Source organism: Erinaceus europaeus, chromosome 19 (genome assembly GCF_950295315.1).
Source record: "Erinaceus europaeus chromosome 19, mEriEur2.1, whole genome shotgun sequence".
In the NCBI taxonomy this organism is placed as follows: domain Eukaryota; kingdom Metazoa; phylum Chordata; class Mammalia; order Eulipotyphla; family Erinaceidae; genus Erinaceus; species Erinaceus europaeus.
Window position 1 is genome coordinate 16,782,424 of NC_080180.1, and position 19,932 is coordinate 16,802,355.

Below are 19,932 nucleotides of genomic sequence, written 5' to 3' on the forward strand. Positions count from 1 at the left end.
TGGAGTTGGTTTCTACTGGAGCATTTGCATTTTTTCTCGTGAATTTGAAATTTTTTTATACAGTAAAATGTTAACTTTCAATTATAATATGCTTTGTAAATGCTCTTTGACTTCATAACTTTGTGGCTTTTGCTGTTGCTAAATAGCGTATTTTTTTATGACAACTTTCTGAGCTATAACCCACTTATCAGACAGTGCATTTCTTCAAGGTGTTCAAATTGAGATAATTTTGGTTTTTATTTTTTATTCTTTTTAAATCATCTTTATTTATTGGATAGACATAGCCAGAACTAGAGAGGAAGGGGGAGATAGAGTAGAAGGAAGAGAGACAGAGAGACAGCTGCAGCACTGCTTCACCATTTGTGAAGCTTTTCAGCTGCAGCTGGGGACTGGGGACTTGAACCTGAGTCCTTGCGCATTGTTAACATGTGTGCTCAACCAGGTGCACGACCACCCGCCCCCCCATTACTTTTTTTTAATTGAACTGATATTAATTTACCAGACTATATTTTTGCTGCTTTGTTGCAGAGTCAGGGCCTTGTGTATGTGTAATTTTGCCGTTTCTGGGCTAACTTTTTTCATCCAGGTAAGGAACGCACACACACACACACACACACACACACACACACACTCACACTCAGGCAGAAGAGGGAGACAGAATTGTATTCTGATAAGAACCTTCTGGGTGAGGTGTAAGAAATGGACTGCTGACTGACTGAGGGAAGGTAGGAGAGTGTTTGCCATGCTGTTGCAATACCCGGAGTGCCAAGCAAAGGCAAAGATGAAATCAGCAGCAACCAGGAGCAAGAACAGGTCACTCAGGTAACCTGAAGACTTAATTCACTGGAGGAAAATCAGGACTGTGATTTCCCAAGAGGTTGCCTTCAATGCAGTCTCTGATGTCTTATAGACTTGGAGACAGGAGGAGTGGACCCAGGAGGGTGGGACAAAGGAGTGTGAGAAAGATAATGGGTGAATCACCCAGGGAGACCAGCTGAAGACTCTTTATTTCTGTTGTAAGGGGAGTTAATTATTATATAACCTTGCTCAGGATTTTTAAATACCTCCCATTCATTATTGACTTGTAATATAACTATACAAATGCATTTTAATGAAGATGGTAGTGTTGACTTCCACAAAAGCAATCAGTTATTTAAACAACAAACAGAGGTTATTCAAACAAACCAGGAGAGCAGGGAAAGAGGACAGAGTATATTTCTGGAGAGCCACATGCTGTTTCTCTAACTCTCTGCCCATCTCTAACCCGTAACTTTTAGAGATTCCATACCTGCAGCTCCACTGCAGAGGGAAAGTGGGGGTACAAGGCTCAAGTTCTGTGGTTTCCTGACCCACAGCATGGTAACTCTCTGTCTTTATGAGCTCATTTACATAAGGGTCTGAATATTAATGTGCCAAGTGACTAATACACATAAGTTCCTAAGACTGCAAACATTAGAAGAGATATGACAGTAGCATTGTATGTCAGTGGTGCAAACAGTGTGCTCTACCCAGCGCCCCTAGCTTTTTTTTTTTCTTAAAAAAATATAGTTCTCTCTCCTCTGCTACCCCCACTTTTTAAAATTGCCACCAGGGTTATCTCCGAAGTTTGGTGCCAGCACAACTAATCCACTGCTCCCACTGCCCCCCCCCCTTAGGATAGAGAAAAATTGAGAGAGAAGAGGGATAGAGAAGGGGAAAGAGACAGAGAGACATCTGCAGCACTGCTTCACTACTTAGGAAGCTTCTCCCCTACAGTGAGACTGGGGGCTTGAACCTGGGCCCTTGTGAAAAATAATGTGTAGCAATGTATGTACAGTACTGGGTATGCCACTGCCTGGCCCCTTCTTAATAATTTTTAAACTCTATTTATTAATGAGCAAGAGACAACCAGAACATTAGTCTGGCACATGCAATGCTGAGGATCAAACTCAGGACCTCATGCTTGAGAACTTGCACCTTTTACCTTTCTTTTTTCCTTCCTTCCTTCCTTCCTTCCTTCCTTCCTTCCTTCTTCCTTTCTTTCTTTCTCTCTTTCTTTTCCCCCCCAGGCTTATCACTGGGGCTCAGTGCCTGCACTACGAATCCACTGCTCCTAGAGACCATTTTCCCCATTTGGTTGCTCTTGTTGTGGTTGTTATACCTGTTGTTGTTGTTGGATAAGACAGAGAAATGGAGAGAGTAGGGGAAGACAGAAAGGGGGAAAGAAAGATAGACACCTGCAGATCTGTTTCACCTCTTGTGAAGTGACCCCCCTGCAGGTGGGGAGCTGGGGGCTTGAACCGGGATCCTTAAGCCAGTCCTTGCACTTTGCTCCATGTGCGTTTAACCCACTGCGCTACTGCTCAACCCCATCTCTTTCATTTTTTCTTTTTTTTTAAATTTTATTTATTTATTTATTCCTTTTGTTGCCCTTGTTGTTTTATTGTCGTAGTTATTATTGATGTCATTGTTGTTGGATAGGACAGAGAGAAATGGAGAGAGGAGGGGAAGACAGAGAGGGGGAGAGAAAGACAGACACCTGCAGACCTGATTCACCGCCTGTGAAGTGACTCCCCTGCAGGTGGGGAGCTGGGGGCTCGAACCGGGATCCTTCCGCTGGTCCTTGTGCTTAGCGCCACCTGCGCTTAACCCGCTGCGCTACCGCCTGACTCCCGTCTCTTTCATTTCTATCATTAAGTTCAGTCTCCACTAGTTGCTAATAATTTTCATTGCTTATGATTTTATCATTAACACATTTATTTAGTGCAAATTCAGTCTTCTCTACTATGATGTCAACTTTTTTATGATGTGCTTTTTAATCTTTATTTCAAAGATAAGTGAAATTCAGAGAAATTAAGTGACTTGTTACTAAAGGAGTAAGTAAAGGTAACTCAAGTGGAAAATGATTGGCAGGTCTCATAATTAGCAGTCCTAAAATCTGAATGCTGGGCTTAGATTGAGAGAGAAATTACTGTAATACCCTTCTCCATTTACCTGTGAAGGACAGTCTTTCTGAGACTTTCAGGACTGACCTCACCGAGATTCAGAGAAGGCCTTTCCCAAGATATTTAGATTAGGTCATTCTATAGTGACTGTTACTGTCTCTTGTTACCTCCTTGAATTTTAAATCTGTTTTGCCTGATATGTGCCTGGTGTTTTTACCTTTAGGCCTGCAAGAACTAGGGGCTTCAGATACGGCTACCAAGATTTTCCTCTCATCCTTATTCATAGCTTTGCACAAGTACTCTTTCTGTTTTATGCCATCCTCTTCTGCCAAGCTCTACCATTTTCTTTGTCAGTTTTTTTTAAATTATTTATTCCCTTTTGTTGCCCTTGTTGCTTTTTTATTGTTATAGTTATTGTTGTTATTATGTTGTTAATGATGTCGTCATTGTTGGATAGGACAGAGAGAAATGGAGAGAGGAGGGGAAGACAGAGAGGGGGAGAGAAAGACAGACACCTGCAGACCTGCTTCACTGCCTGTGAAGTGACTCCCCTGCAGGTGGGCAACCGGGGGCTTGAAACGGGATCCTTAGACCGGTCCTTGCGCTTTGTACCACCTGTGCTTAAACCGCTGTGCTATCACCTGACTCTCTCTTTTGTCAATTTTTAAAAAGATTTTTTTTAAGCTTGATTTAATTTGATAGGACAGAGAGAAATTGAGAGGAAGAGGGATAGGAAGGGAGAGAGAGAGAGACCGACCTGCAGCACTACTTCACTGCTTGTGAAGTGCCCTGCCCCTAATCTGTGGTTTTCAGGTCAGAGGACAGGTATCACCATCAGTGGGAAGTAGGCAGTTTACCCAAAGGAAGAATGCTGAAAGACAAAAAATCACCAGGTATCTACCTGCTAAAGCTCTGCACTTGAAACTTTTAAAAGTTCATTTGGTTTTTATAGATAGTAATTAAATTCCCAATTTTATATTATCAGACTCGTTCTTCCCTCTGGGTAGTTATCTATAATGAAATGGTGTGCCTGTCTCACAATTTAGAGAAGTGTTGGGGCGCGGAAGTGGTGCGTGCTAAAGCGCACATGCTACCACACATGAAGACCTGGGTTCAAGCCCCTGTCACCATCTGCAGGGGGAACCTTCACAAGTGGTGAAACAGTGCTGCACTTCTCTCTCTCTCTTTCCCTCTCCCTCTTTGTCTCTCTCTCTCTTTCCCTTGCTATTCCCCACCCTCTTCTCAAATTCCCTCTGTCTCTCTAAGAAAAAAAGTTAGAGAATTAATTATAATCCATTCTGAGATAAGAAATTGATATTAAATACTCCCTTCTCCCCCATAGCAGATTCTAGGGAATATGTCTGTTTCCCCAGTCGAAGAATGAAAAATTAAAGGAATTGTTTTAACAGCAATCAGCTTTCCAAAGAGAAACAGTTGCTTGGGCAGTTTTTGGGAGCAATGGGATTTTGATGTGGTGGAAAATACACAAGGCCGAAATATCTGATGAAACTTGTCAACACTTTTAATTCTACATCTGTTGTTGATCACACTATGGGACTTGTTAATATGTTTATGATCATGTTGCCGCAATGGAAAACACCAAGTTAAATTGTCATGTCTAGCCAGGTAGGGCATCAGGTCCTTCTTGTATATTTGATGACAATTCCACTAAAACATGGTTGGGTTATTTCACTAATGCAATTCCTACAAAGCCTTTTATTTGGTTTTGTTACTTGCTATGCCCCAGGCATAAGCAAGTAGAAGAATCCAAGACATTTCAACCAAGAAAGTAGCATAGTAATTAGCTCCTCCATTAACGAAACATCAGTTCTCTTTGAAATGCTAGTTAGGTTTTCAGGCTTGTCATCTCTCATCTGGTTAGCAAGTGAAAAAAAATCTTGCTTTTTGATAAGGAGCATGTTAGGGTTCTGGTAATAAGCACTTCGAGCTATTAAAACTGAGAAAATATGGGGGACTTGTACTATCATATTGCAATAAATGTTTCCCATCAACATGAGAAGTAAACCTTTCTTAAAATATTTATTTTCCCTTTTGTTGCCCTTGCTTTTTATTGTTGTTGTAGTTATTGTTGTTACTGATGTCGTCATTGTTGGATAGGACAGAGAGAAGTGGAGAGAGGAGGGGAAGACAGAGAGGGGGAGAGAAAGACAGACAGACACCTGCAGACCTGCATCACCGCTTGTGAAATGACTCCCCTGCAGGTGGGGAACTGGGGGCTGGAACCAGGATCCTTACGCCAGTCCTTGCGCTTTGTGCTATGTGCGCTTAACCTGCTGCACTACTGCCCAACCCCTGTAAACCTCTTTTTTTTTTTTATTTAAGAAAGGATTAATTAACAAAACCATAGGGTAGGAGGGGTACAACTCCACACAGTTCCCACCACCCAATCTCCATATCCCATTCCCTCCCCTGATAGCTTTCCCATTCTCTATCCCTCTGGGAGCATGGACCCAGGGTCATTGTGGGTTGCAGAAGGTGGAAGGTCAGGCTTCTGTAATTGCTTCCCTGCTGAACATGGGCATTGACTGGTCGGTCCATATTCCCAGTCTGCCTCTCTCTTTCCCTAGTAGGGTGTGTTTCTGGGGAAGCTGAGCTCCAGGACACATTGGTGGGGTCTTCAATCCAGGGAAGCCTGGCCAGCATCCTGGTGGCATCTGGAACCTGGTGATTGAAAAGAGAGTTAACATACGAAGCTAAACAAATTGTTGAGCAATCATGGACCCAAAGCTTGGAATAGTGGAGAGGAAGTGTTAGGGAGGTACTCACAGCAAACTCTAGTGTACTTCTGCTTTCAGGTATATATTTTGCAGTAGTTTATGGATAGGTGTGAACATAAGCTCTCTCTCACAGAAACTGGTGTATATCTAGGTTATGGGACTTTGTTAGAAAGTGAACCACCTGAGATGAAATGAGAGTGTACTATAAAAGGAAAGGTCTCACCCGAGTAATGAAGCTGAAGGGTTGTCATTCCACACGTGAAGTCTCTGGACACAGTCTGAGGTGAAGCATGTTGAGGTGGCAATCGTTGCTTTGGTTAGGTTGTGATCAGCGGATGCAATATTATTTGGTATGGATTGGGAGAGGCATACGGGAAAGTGGGCCCTATCCAAGGGTTCCACGACTGGGGGAAGTAGGGGCTCTATAGTGGAGATGTGAAGTTCCTGCTGTCTTAGGGTTCAAAAAGACAATCGATAGTTAATGTTATCATCACATTATTTGGTAATTGGGTTAACTTTGAAAAGTCCTTTTGTTATGGTTTGCTGTACAGTATCCAGTATTTTGTATATAGCTGTGCTATTGGATGCTTCTAATCTACTTGGTCTAGGCTTTTGGGAGAGTCCACATATCAAATACACAGCCTATATATTAAAAAGATTCAGTTTGTGTTTTGAAAAACTTTGAGACATACAATTGATTTTCCCCCTCTCATATTAATTAACTAGTGATTTATATGTCTACATTTTGCTAGGAGTGTACATAAACACCATTCCCACCACCAAAAGACTGTGACCCATCCCTCCCACCCACTCCCACCACCCACTGTCCCAGGAAGCTGCATGTCTACCTCTCACCACAGGGTTTTTACTTTGGTACCCTACTTACAATTTGGTCAGGTCCTGCTTTTAGTTTCCCTTTCAGGTCTTCTTAGTCAACTTCTGTTGATGAGTGGGATCATCCCATACTCATCTTTATCTTTCTGACTTAGCTCACTTAACATAATTCCTTCTAGCTCTGTCCAAGATGGGTCAGAGAAGGTGGGTTCTTGATAGCTGCATAGTTGTAAACCTCTTTTTAACCAACAAAAGATATTCCCCCCCAATCTACAATATGTTTGCCCTCCCACCATCTTTTGAGTTAATTCTGAATGCAATGTCGAGTTAACACCGAAGACAGCCCACCAGGCTGGATATCTTACATAAAACAGAAACAGACTGGGAGTATAGATCGACCTAACATCCACGTCCAGCAAAGAAGCAATTACAGAAGTCAGACCTTCCACCTTCTGCACTCCATAAAGAATTTTGGCCCATACTCCCAGAGGAGGAGAAATGTTAGGGAAGATGACCAGAGGGCTCTGAACTCCCATTCCATCGGAACCTGGAGAGAGGAAAAAAAAATAATAATAAGGAATGAAGGACACTCAGAAGTAATAGGTATAACTTAGAAAGGAAGAGAAGGCAGGACCATAGGGGAAAGGGGGGGCAAATATATATAGATAGATAGTTATAGAAGTAATAGTCAACCTCTGTCTGTAATCTTGGGAATACTAATTTAGTTGCCAGTGGAGGGAGCAGGGATGCAGTACTCTTGTGGTGGGAAAGGTGTGGAATTATACACCTATCATCTTATAGTTTTGTAAATCAATATTAAATCACTAATATTTTTAAATCCTGAATATTTTAATAAAATAACTAAGTTCCACTTAAAGTAATTAAAGAAAATGAAAGTTGAAGTTGCATAGTCAAGTAACATTTTAAGTTTTGTGAAATCAAACTTCCATGGATTTCAACAACCCTAGACCTTCGAGTGACCATGTTTGAGCCACCTTTGTACAGCAGCCCAAGTATCTAGCAAATTACTCCACACACAACCATTATAGAATGAATACAAAATCATCTCTCCACACATGTCAACTTCCATTTTGTTTTAGGTGTGTGTGTGTGTGTGTGTTTAGCTTACACATTACAAGTAAATGTCCTTTAAAAGTAGAATTTATTATGAATCACAGTATTATGTCTTTGATATTTAGGATGTATGGAATATCTATTTGAAGTGAAAATATGACACTTATTATATATCTAAAACATTTGTCCATAAGAATGTGCATGCTTGGTGATATTCTGATTTCTTCTTAATAATAGCTGATTTTCTCATGAGAACTATTTCTTTTTGTCTTCATTAATGATCTGGACAAGGTAGAGAAATTTAAGCAGATGGTACCCATCGCTGATCTTTTTATTCTCAAACATTTAAAGTAAAATGAAGGCCAGGATAAAGTTGTAAAATAGGAAGGCATGGATGGAATCTCAAGTTGAAATACTCCCTGGTGTTTTTCAGAGGCTTTCTTTGGGAATGATCTTTACCCTAATGTCTACTGGTTGGAAGATCAAGTGAGTAATAACTCTCTCAGAATGAGACCTAGGTAGAAAATGAGTATTCCCAAGGACCCAAATATTAAGAATGTATTTAGGAGTCTTGACTATGGATACAAGATAGGAAACGAAATGTGATGGAAAGGAAAGGAGATGAGGGACCAGCCATAAAAGCAGTTTAGGTGGTTAATGATAGGCAAAGTATCCAAATCAAAATACAGGATTATGTAGCAAACTGTGACATAGTAGTAGGCTCATGCCACTTGGGGTTGTATGACAGAGAATTGTTAGTTTTTTGACTGCATGTTCAATGAGATGGGGGCAGTTATATGCTTACCATATTACATCTAGTACTTAACTACGGTACCTGAGACAGAGTGGAAAATATTTAGTAAATCTGAATGAATATATGATTCTTTTTTGAGTAAAAAGCCTTAGTCTTTTAAGCTCTGCTTAGTGTTAATATTGAGTTATTAAAACTGAAGTCAGTGAATCAATCACCCAGAGTAGCTAAACATTGAGAGGAAAATTGTTGCTTTTATAGTTTCTTTTTATTTCTCATTAGCAATCTTCTCATTTTCTCAAAGATCTTTGTCCCCCCCCCACACACACATAAAATGCATTGCTTAAGGAGAGTAATTTTTCTTTCAAAATTCATATAGACTTCTGGTAATATGAACATACATTTTGAATTATTTTTTTTCCTTTTTAGATTTGTATAACACCTTTCCACCAGAGGATATTGTTTTGGTTTGAGACTTTCCACATTTTCTGTAAACAGAAAACATTACTGTCCTTTGTGGCAAGGACTTGCAAAAAGAATTATTCCCAAATAGGTCTCATTAAGACAACTAAATCAGTTTCTGTCCCAAGAGCTCTGTCTGCACCATCTTGCAGCAGCCCCATCTGTTTTTGACTGTTGGTATAACAGCCCATCTTCTAAGTTAACACACAGCAACAAGCTAATTTAGCAGGCATGTTCAAACAATAAGCTTTTATGAAAGTTTGCTCATCAAATTTGGTGGGATTTGACTAAGAAAAAAAATAGTAATGGAAGATCTACTTGTTAAAACTGCCATTTCCCTTCATAATTAATATCTGTAACAGTAAAGGGAAAAGCCTTCATAAACAGATGATTTAAAATGAGTAACATGAAAAAAAAAAAAAAAATGAGTAACATGGTCCTAAATACTCATTTCATGTGAAACGGTGGTACACGAAAATTTATTGTCAGTGAAATAATAAGATCTGGCTCAGTTGTGCTCCTGGTACTGTGCTAGATTTAAAGAGTAATGTCTTGATCTTCCTCCTCTGTCTTTGACCTCTTCCCATAAAACACAAGGATTCCTAAGCATCTACAAAGTCTACCACCATTTTTCAAGCTGACTGAGCATTTAGTATAAACAAACCGTGCAATTCTTTGCCTGTCTATCAGGGAAACCTTGCCAGCGTATTTCATATTGTCTAGTGTTTGAACATGATCATTATTTTCTGCCTTCAAAATTATCTTAGTGTGAGTGCTATAAATTTAAGATATGCTAATAAACAGATAACAGGTGTTATCTGCAAAACAAAGAGGGATATGACAAGTAGAATAAGATTGATTATTTAGAACATTTCTAATCACAAAAGGGTTTAAGGTAGAATGTTCATATTCCTCATTTAAAAATGAAAGAAATAATAGCCTCATTTACTGTTTCCAAGAGATGTAAGGACCAAATGAAATCATTGTATTAAAGATGCATCAAGTACTATGCAAATGCAGGATACTGACATAATAGCTATAATTAAATAGTGCCAAACATTTGTGTGTGTGTGTGTATATATATATATATATATATATATATATATGCATATACATCAAAGCTGGACCTTGGTGCCAACACTACAAATCAACCGTTCCTGGTGGTCATTTTTTTCTTTTTGTTTTTTCTATTTTATTTGATAGGACAGAGAGAAATTGGGTGGGGTAGAGAAAAGGAGAGAGAGAGATAGACATCTGTAGACCACTGAAGCATCCTCCCTGCAGGTGTGGAGCAGGGGTTCAAAGCTGGTTCCTTGTACATAGTAACATGCGCTGAACTGTGTGCGCCACTGCCAGCCACAATGACAAACATTTTAAAAACCCTTTTCTAGGTGGATTGCTTTCAGTCCTCAGTTCCTAAGCTGAAGTTGAGGTGTTTTTCAAGAATTTTGGAGCTTTGGAATATCTCAGGAACAGTATTTAGGTAGGATGGTTTTAGCTGACAGTGCTAGAGAAACTCAGCCCAATTTAACTTAAGTCACAAGATATATTCTGTCCCAGAAATAAATGGTTCAGAATTATGGAGGGATCATTGAGGCTCTTCCTTGCCATTGTTTTTGTTTTTTTTTTCCTACTCAATGTCAGATCCTTTGACACAATTACATATAATAAAAAAAAAAAAAGAAAGAAGGAACATCTCTTTATTGAGAAATCTTTCCTAACAGGCTTTACCTCATGACTTCTGACAAGGAGAGTGAATGTCGTCTCTGAATACTGATAAAGGAAATGCAATGTATAAAAATGACGCGTACATTTTCTACTGATAACAATGCATACGATGCTTTCATGACATGACGTAAGTTTAAAACTGCATTTCCAAAATTGTACACATATTAATATGCATCTGTGGTCATAGACATTTTAGAAATAGAGATTATCTTAGCACTCTATTAAAAAAAATTTTTTTTCAGGGGCTGGGTTAAGCTAACACAGTAGGAAGCGGTAGGATTCAGGTTTGAGCCCCCCCCCCCCCCCATTTACAGGGGGAGTCCTTCCCAAGTGGTGAAGCAGGTCTGAGGTGTTTATCTTTCTTTCCCTCTCTCTGTCTTCCCCTCCTCTCTCATTTTCTCTCTTTCTTATCCAACAGCAACAGCAACAACAACAGTGGAAAAAAGATAGCCACCAGGAGCAGTGGATTTGTATTGCAGGCGATAACCCTGGTGCAAAAAAAAAAAGAAAAACTCAACAAACAAACAAAAACATATTTGCCTATAAAAGACATTGGAAATTCTATGTATCAAAGCCAGTTTTTTAAAAAATTTATTAGACTCTTAGTCTGGACCAGAACAGTGTATTCTTCATTTTCTTCAAATTTTTCTAAACTCTTTCTAGATTTTCTTTTTTTTTAAAGATTTTTTATTAAGTTTATTTATTTGTTGGACAGAGACAGCCAGAAATCGAGAGCAGTGGGGAGATAGGCAGGGGGAGAGACAGAGAGACACCTGCAGCCATGCTTCACCACTTCTGAAGCCTTGCCCCTGCAGGTGGAGACCAGGGGCTCAGACCTAGGTCCTTGAGCACTGTAACGTGTGCACTCAACCAGGTGCGTCACCACCTGGTCCCGATTTTCTTATCAAATAATAGGGAGGCTTATGAGTAACCCGTGAGGTCATCATTTGCTTGTAATCAGTCCTGTGCCATATGCATTGGCTTTTTATGTAATATTATTCAAAACTAATCCTGCTCTGTTTTCCTGGTGATGGAAATATGAGACATGGATATTTCTTTTTGTTTTTTACATTTTTATTTATTTTTTATTTAATTTAGTTATAAAAAAATAGAAAATACCAACAAAACCATAGGATAAGAGGTGTAAAAACTACACATTTTCCACCACCAGGGTTCCATATCCCCTCCCCTCTAATGGAAGCTTCCCTATTCTCTCTCTCTCTCTAGGAGTATGGACCAGGGTCATTGTGGGGTGCAGAAGGTGGAAGGTCTGGCTCTTATAATTGCTTTTCAGCTGAACATGAGTGTTGGCAGGTGGATCCATACTCCCAGCCTGAAACATGGATATTTCAAGTCCCTGGTCTCTGCCTGCAGGGAGCAGGATGCAGTTTTCTCTCTTTCCCCCACCCCAACCCTCTCCCTGATTCTTTCTGATTTTAACACAATGGAAATAAAATAAAAAAATAAAACAAAGAGACAAAGGAGGAGGAGAAGAAGGAGAAGAAGGCGAAGAAGGAGATAGAGAAGGAGAAGGAGAAAGAGAAGGAGAAGAAGACAGGGTAAAAAAAAAAAAAAAAAACCAAGAAACTAGGCCAGGGAGTCTATCTAGCAGTATTTGGTAGCTAAAAGCATAGGGTTCAATCCCCACTGCCCCATCACATGAGAAAAATACCACACAGATTGAGAGCTTAATTTTTTATTTTACTGATGTTTCCTTCTTTTCTTGACAATAGGGTTTTCTGGCAAAGGTACAGGATCACACTTCACAGCAAAGAGCACAAATGTAGAGTAGAGGCTCTGGGTTCAGTGCCCAGCTCTGCCCGCTGTTGCCTGAGTGACCTCTGTGAATTCACTGCTCCTCTCTCTCCGCACACTCTCTCCCCCTGAGGCTGCTGTGCTAGGAACACGGGTGTGGGGAGGAGGGCATCCAGGAAACAGCAGCACCTGGGCACTTTACAGGGGCATTCCTGATGGCATCTGGGTGCCATGAAGGAAGGTGTGCATGGAATTCCACATGTGGAAGAACAAAGTTCCAACAGACCTGTCAGAAGGGTCCCGGGATATTGGAAATTACCTTTTCAAAGCCATGCTCCCTCCCTCCATTCCCGGCACTGCCAGCTGCTTTCTTTTACCCTCCTCCTCCTCTTAGAGCCCTACCCCACCCCATAATGCAGCTCCAGGGCTTCTTACAACCTGCAGAAAAAGGAGAAGAGATCCTTATACAAAATGCCTGCATTGCCAGCAGGAGACTCAGCTGCTCAGTCAGTGAGCCCTTCCCACACCCTGGACCTTCTCAGACCCAGGGGCCACCTGTAGGCCTTTTCGAGTCTGCAAAGGACCTCCTGGTTGTAATTCACATAGGACACAGGACCCAACAATCTGTTTGATCCTTCAAGAAATTTCTGCCAGTCCATGCTAGCATAGGAAGGGAACCCACAATTGCTGCCTTTGGATCAGCGACTGGGCTCAGATCCTTTTCCCTGTGGAACCACTCTGATTGCCCTTGTGGTTACTGGGATCCAGCATTTCTCCACTAAGAGATTTATTCACTTCAGTGACTAAGTCACTGCACTCTCCCCAAACCTGACAGAGAACAGATAAACTGTATCATTCTTTTAGAGTGTCAACCTAAGATCTGAAAAGTTCAAGTACTCCCCAAGACTATTCTCTACCCCACAGACAGGGAAGGAAAGACAGAGGAGGGGAGGGAGGGATACCCTGCAAAACAGCGTTACCCTCCGGGGTTTTCCACAGGTGGGAGTGAGGGTCTACTGACCTGTAGGAGGGGGTGGGGGTGAGGTGAAGAGGCTGGCTGTCCTCTTGCTCCCAGGAGGTACCAGGACAGGCTGCCTTAGAGGTGTGAGGTGTGGGGACCCCTTGCTGAGAGTCCCTGAAGAGACACAGTGGTAGCTGGCATGCCTTCCCCCGGGTACTCTTTCCTGTGTTGGCCTGTACTGAGGTCACCTCAGATCTCTGCACCCAACCCCACTTGGGTCCCTGCACCTTGGGATGCCAGGTCTTCTGCCTCACTGTCACTGGGTCTCTGTCTTGATGGAAGACTTCAGAATATGAGGCCACCCCTTCCGTTATGTGAAACCCCTCCCTGTCTTCTCAAAGCCCTGGGATCCTTTCCCACTACTCAGCACAGAATATTACACCCCCCCCCCCAGTCTCTCCCATTGACTTCAGAATTTACAGCTTTATAAATTTTCCATGCATATGTAATCAAACTTGTTTTTTTTCCCCTTTGTACTCATCTCTCTGCTGTTCATTTGTTTGCTTGTTTAGCCTGAGAAGAGTCCACAATGGTGTAGAAATGTTCTGCTGATTCCCCTCCCCAACCCCTGTGCAGTTTATCAGGAATCATGGCTGTAAGTGGGTCATTTCTGGAAATGTAGTCTCTCTTACCCTTTCTCATCTAATACGCTAATGATAGGTCCCCACTGTGATGCCAGATGTTCACAGATTTGACAAGTAGCTTTTCTATACAAAGAGACTGAAGATTTGCACTTATTTGATCTGACCACTAAGTTAGCATTTGTGGTCAATGCCATTTCCTTACCATCCGCTCTCTCTACCATATACCTTACTTTGCTGGTGATTCATTTGCTTATCCTGGTTTCCCCCTACCTGGACAACCGTAGTACCTTCTTTCTACAAGTAGACTCAGACAATTTTCACCAGTCTAACTCTCATTTGACTTCTCCTCCTCCCCATTATTCTTTTCTTATTGTTGCTTACCACCAGAGCTTGCTCCAGAGCCTTAACACCTGTGTGGTACTGGGGCTTGAACCTGCGATTCGATGGCCAGGCAAGTGCTCAACCTCATGAATGATAAATGATCACTTTGCCCACCAGACTTACTCTACTTCTTCCAAGACGCTCCTTGCTTTGTCTTCTTTGGCCACATGGCTGTAACTGCTTGTAGTATCCAGTTCACAGCTGGCAACTTGTTTACTTTATTATTTCTTTTCCTTAGCTCCCTTACAACAAATTCTCAGTGTCTGTTATACTGTAAGGTACTTAAAGCTTAAAAGTTGTTTCTCACAAAATGAATGCCTTTCAAGTCCACAAAGTACCAGGAGCCAGGAGGTGAAAACAAAAGCAATAAAAATCAGTCTTGTAACTCTGAGATGCACAGAGCAGCTGAGGGAATTCTCACCTTTTTGTGTGAGCCATCTGCAGGAGAGCTCCTTGCAGAGGGGAGAGGAAGAGGAGATTAAAGGCGGTTTCTCTCTATTCTTTCTCTCTGTTCTTAGGACTTGGACTCTAACAGCCTGAGGGATTCCTTTGCCTCCTTAATGAAGTTCAATTGTCCTTTTTTTTTCTTAGAGAAATGGAAGTTAGAGACAGAGTGGGAGTGAGGGAGATCACAGCACTGAAACTTTCTTCAGTGCAATGGGTCCTGGGCTTAAACCCTAGGTTATGTACATGACCAAGAAGCACACTATCCAAGTGAACTATTTTGCCCACCCTATTTATGTAACTTTTTGGTAAACCTGAAATTACATCAAACTCAAAAGTAAAAAAATCAATGTTACTTAGTAAATAATATATTTATTTTCAAAGGCAGGTCTAATTCTAAGTCTCCTCTTTAATTTTCTTCTTAATGATATAATAATGATTAATAAGATTGTAAGATAATAGGGATACAATTCCACACAATTCCCACCACCAGATTCTGTGTCCCATTCCCTCCATTGTAAGGTTCTTTATTTTTCTTTATTTTTTTTTTGCCTCCAGGGTTATTGTTGGGGCTTAGTGCTCCTGGTGGCTATTTTTTTCCCATTTTTTTAAATTGGATAGGACAGAGAAATTGAGAGAGGAAGGAGAGATAGAGAGGGAGAGAGGAAGATAGACATCTGCAGACTTGCTTCACCGCTTGTGAAGTGACCCCCCTGCAGGTGGGGACCTGGGGCTTGAATTAGAATCCTTGTGCTTTTGTACTATGTGCACTTAGAAGGTTCCCTATTCTTTATCCTTCTGGGACTATAGACCAAAGATCTTTATGGGGAGCAGAAGGTGGAAGGTCTGTCTTCTGTAATTGCTTCTCCGCTATACATGGACATTGCCAGCTTGATCCATACCCCCATCCTGTTTCTATCTTTCCCTAGTGGTGCAGGGCACTGGGGAAGTGAGACTTCGGAACACATTGGTTTAGGGTGTTTGCCTAGGATAGTCAGGATGGAATCATAGTAGCGTCCTCCTCCTAAGAGATAGATATTTGCCTGGCTACTGGCTTAGAGGATGAGGCAAAGTTTACAAAAGGGGATGAGGAAGGAGAAAGCTTGGGATCAGGGAGCAGCAAGGTCTAGGAGCTGAGGACAAGAGTTAAAGGCTGATCTCAAAATGAGGCCTAATTATCATCAACTGTATTTTATTTATTTGTTTGTTTTAAAGTTTATGTTATTGATTATGTATGAGGGAGAGAAAGGGAGAGATAATGAGATAGAGAGAATTTCACATGAGGCAGAAAGAAAGAGAGGTCAGGGCACCACTCTGGTACATGCAGCTCCAGGGGTCTCAGTAAGCATAAGATCTGCATCCCTACCAGTTAAGCTACTTCCTCAGCCATGATCACCTGCATTTTTATTTATTGTCTTATTAGTGGTTTAATGTTTATTTACAAAATTACAAGGCAGTTGCAATAACATATAATTTAATGATACATAATAATGTATAATTTCACTCCCTTCCCACCATCTTCTGTGTCTCAATTTCCTTCACTGCAACTATAGTCTTTCTCCCAAGGTCACAGATATGGGTTGACTATTATTTCTTTTTTAAAAATTTTTATTTATTTACTTTTTATTTATAAAAAGGAAACACTGACAGAGCCATAGGATAAGAGGGGTACAACTCCACACAGTTCCCGCCAATAGAACTCCGTATCCCCATCCCCTCCCCTGATAGCTTTCCTATTCTCTATCCCTCTGGGAGTCTGGACCCAGGGACATTGTGGGTTGCAGAAGGTGGAAGGTCTGGCTTCTGTAATTGCTTCCCCACTGAACATGGGCATTGGCAGGTTGATCCATACTCCCAGTCTGCCTCTCTTTTTCCCTAGTGGTGTGGGGCTCTGGGGAAGCAGAGCTCCAGGACACATTGATGGGGTTGTGTGTCCAGGGAAGTCTGGCTGGCATCATGCTAGCATCTGGAACCTGGTGGTTGAAAAGAGAGTTAATGTACAAAGCCAAAGAAATTGTTGACCAGCCATGAGCCTAAAGGCTGGAATAGTACAGATGAAAAGTTGGAAGGTCCTCCATTTTGTAGATGGCTAGTAGGCATATTTTAGTTATATTCCAAAGGGCCTGTGACTATACTAGTTTTTTTTTTTTCTTTTTTTTTTCTTTTACCTGAGCCTGAAATCTGATATGCAGGTGGATCCAAGTTATTGTCTGGAGAGATGATGTCATGACTGGAAAAAGGACCAATAGCTGGATCAGGGAAGAGAGTAGCTCCCAAATATGGGAAAGGTGTGTAAATATTGTTGACTGTAAACCCCATCAATTTGATGTGGTCTGGGGCCCATATTCAGCTTAGGAGCCTATGTGACCTCTGCATCCCTGTAAATCTGACCTCACATTCTGTGGTCATGAGTAGGAACGTTCCAAGCTGCCCCAATATTGACCCATCTTCCTCAGATGTAGCATAGAGTATGTTGTCTAGCCTTCCTTTGGAGGATGAAACGTTCTCTACCATTGTTGATCCAAGTTGAGGGCAAGGTCCTATGGGGGCCCACAAAGGGGTCTGTTGTGTTGTTCTTGATAGGGATGATCGGTAACAATGGAGAGAGGGATTTATTTGAGGGATTTATTTTATTTATTTATTTATTTATTTATTTATTTGAGCCCATCATGGGTTGACTATTATTTCTATGTCTGTCTGTCTATTTATCTATACTTATTTTTGCCCATTTTTTCTATAGTCCTGCCTTCTCTTCCTTCCTAAGTCACACCTATTCCTGTTACTACTTATGAATGTCCTTCCTTTTTTTTCCTCTTCTCTCTCTGGATCCTGATGGAATTGGGATGCAGAGTCCTCTGATCATCTCCCCCTAACATTTGAGACTAAAAAGTGATAAAAAAAAAAAAAAAACCACTGTGTTTTATCCTTGACTATGATTGGCCAATATCTTGCTCTGACCTTATAAGGAAAGGTTATGATAAAATGATAGGGACCCTATATAAGTCCCTGGCTTCACGTCCCACTGGATAATGGCCTTGATGTGACAGTATAGTTCAGCAGACACAAGCTGGTGGCACTTATGGTGGGTCTGACCATAGCCTCATCCTTCACCACTTAATCCTTCTTTTTCCCTTAAGAATTCCCCACACCACCTCACCGGGCCATATTTTGGATTGATTATTTATTTATTTATTTATCTATTCTTTATTCTATCACCAGGATTATTACCAGGGCTCGGTGCCGGCACTACAAATCCATTGCTCCCATCAGCCATTTTTTCCCCTTTCTTTTAGAAATTCTATTAGGAAAAAGAAAGTGAGAGAGGAGAGGGAGATAGAGAGAGAGAGAGAGGGAAAGATAGATACACCTGTAGATTTGCTTCACTTCTTGTGAAGCATCCACTCTGGAGGTGGGGAGCAGGGCCTCAAACCCAGGTCCTTATGCTTGGTAATATGCAAACATAACTGGGAACACCACTGCCTGATCCCCCGATTTTTAAAAAATAAATAAATATATATTTTTAGTTATTTTTAAATTAATAGGAGAATTAATTTAATTATAATAATAGGAGAATTAATAATAATAAAATAATAGGAGAGCTAATTAATTAATCAGAGAGAGATTGAGAGGAGAAGGTAGGTAGAGAGGGAGAGAAAAAGTGAGACACCTGCAGCCCTGCTTCACCACTGGTGAAGCTTGCACCCATGTTTTTATGCATGGTAGCATGTGCGCCCAACAAGATGCACCTTTAATCGGCTCCAAATGTTGGATTTTTTTAACCTGAACCTGTGTTTCCCAAATTGTAATTCTTTTTGCTCCCAGAATAAATGTGTTTGGCTTTATTGTGCACCTTGCTGTTCCCTTACTGAAGGTCAACAGTGATCAGAGATCAAGGCAGAGAGTGTGTTGCAGAAGCAAAATTCTCCAACTTAAAGAACAGAAAAAACAATTCTGGTACTTACACACACAAAAAAAATTCTTAAACCTCAGCCTAGACATGCTGGGTAAGAATATCTTAAATTTTGAAAGAGAAGTCAGGAGGCTTTTATTTACAAATTCTGATGCCCATATTTCAGGAAAGTACATGAATTGTGAAGCTATATTCTGGCAGCATAGACTTAATCACTCTAAGCCTCAGTTTTCTTTCAGAGAGCAACTCATCTCAGGGGCTGTGAGAAAGTTTAAAGTGGTAAAATCAGCATGGTGCCCTGCACAGGGTAGCTTTGGAAATATTTACAGTTTTGACATTTTAGAAAAGGAAATAAATGTATCTATCTGAAATAATCCCTCGTTTGAAGCGCTAGGAATTGGCAGAGTCTCTTTTTCACATGGACCCGTGAGTACAGTAAAAGGTCGAAACGTCTGTTCTTTCTTCTGTATTTGTGGTGATACGGACATGTCCAACGTTACAGAATTAACTGGGGAGAAGATAATCTCCTTACAGTATGTGTCTCCAGTCACTGTTTTCTTCTTATTTTTCATGGCAATAATAGAGCTCAGAATTAATTTCAAAGAAGACAGTAAACACATTAAATGTCACAGTGGTTCAGAACAGAGGGGATATTTTGGGAGAGCACACAGGTCTGCTACAAAAGCTTAGCCCAAAACTTAAAATTTATCCTTAACCTCTCTTCTTCTTTATAACCTATTAGGAAACAATTGTTATATAACTGTTTATCTTTATACCTATAGTAATGTTTATTACAAGAAACTAATAAACAAAACTAAATGCTTACAAAAGGTTAAAATTTCCCCCTCCCTCCCTCCCTCCCTTCCTTCCTTCCTGACTTTCTTTCTTTTAAAATTAATTACATGTTTTTTGAGGGAGAAAGAGAGAGAGACACCAAGGCACTACTCAACTCTGGTATATGTTGATACTAAGGATTGAACTTGGGGTCTTGGGCTTAAACATATTTTGCATTAACTGACTGAGCTAGTTGTCCAACTCAAGAATGAAATTCTTTAGAAAGGACACGTTTAACTTTAAATAACCAGTATTCTCTATATGTTTGGAAATATTTCCCAAAATTTATTTCACAACATTTTTGCATGTACATTGCTTTATATTATATTATGTTATGTTATATATTTTTATTGGAGAACTGCTCATCTCAGGTTTATGGTGGTTCTGGGATTGAATCTGGGACCTTGGAACCTCGGGCATGAGAGTCTGTTTGAGTTTGTTTGCATAACCATTATACTATCTTCACCCACCCTGCATTGCTTCTATAACACT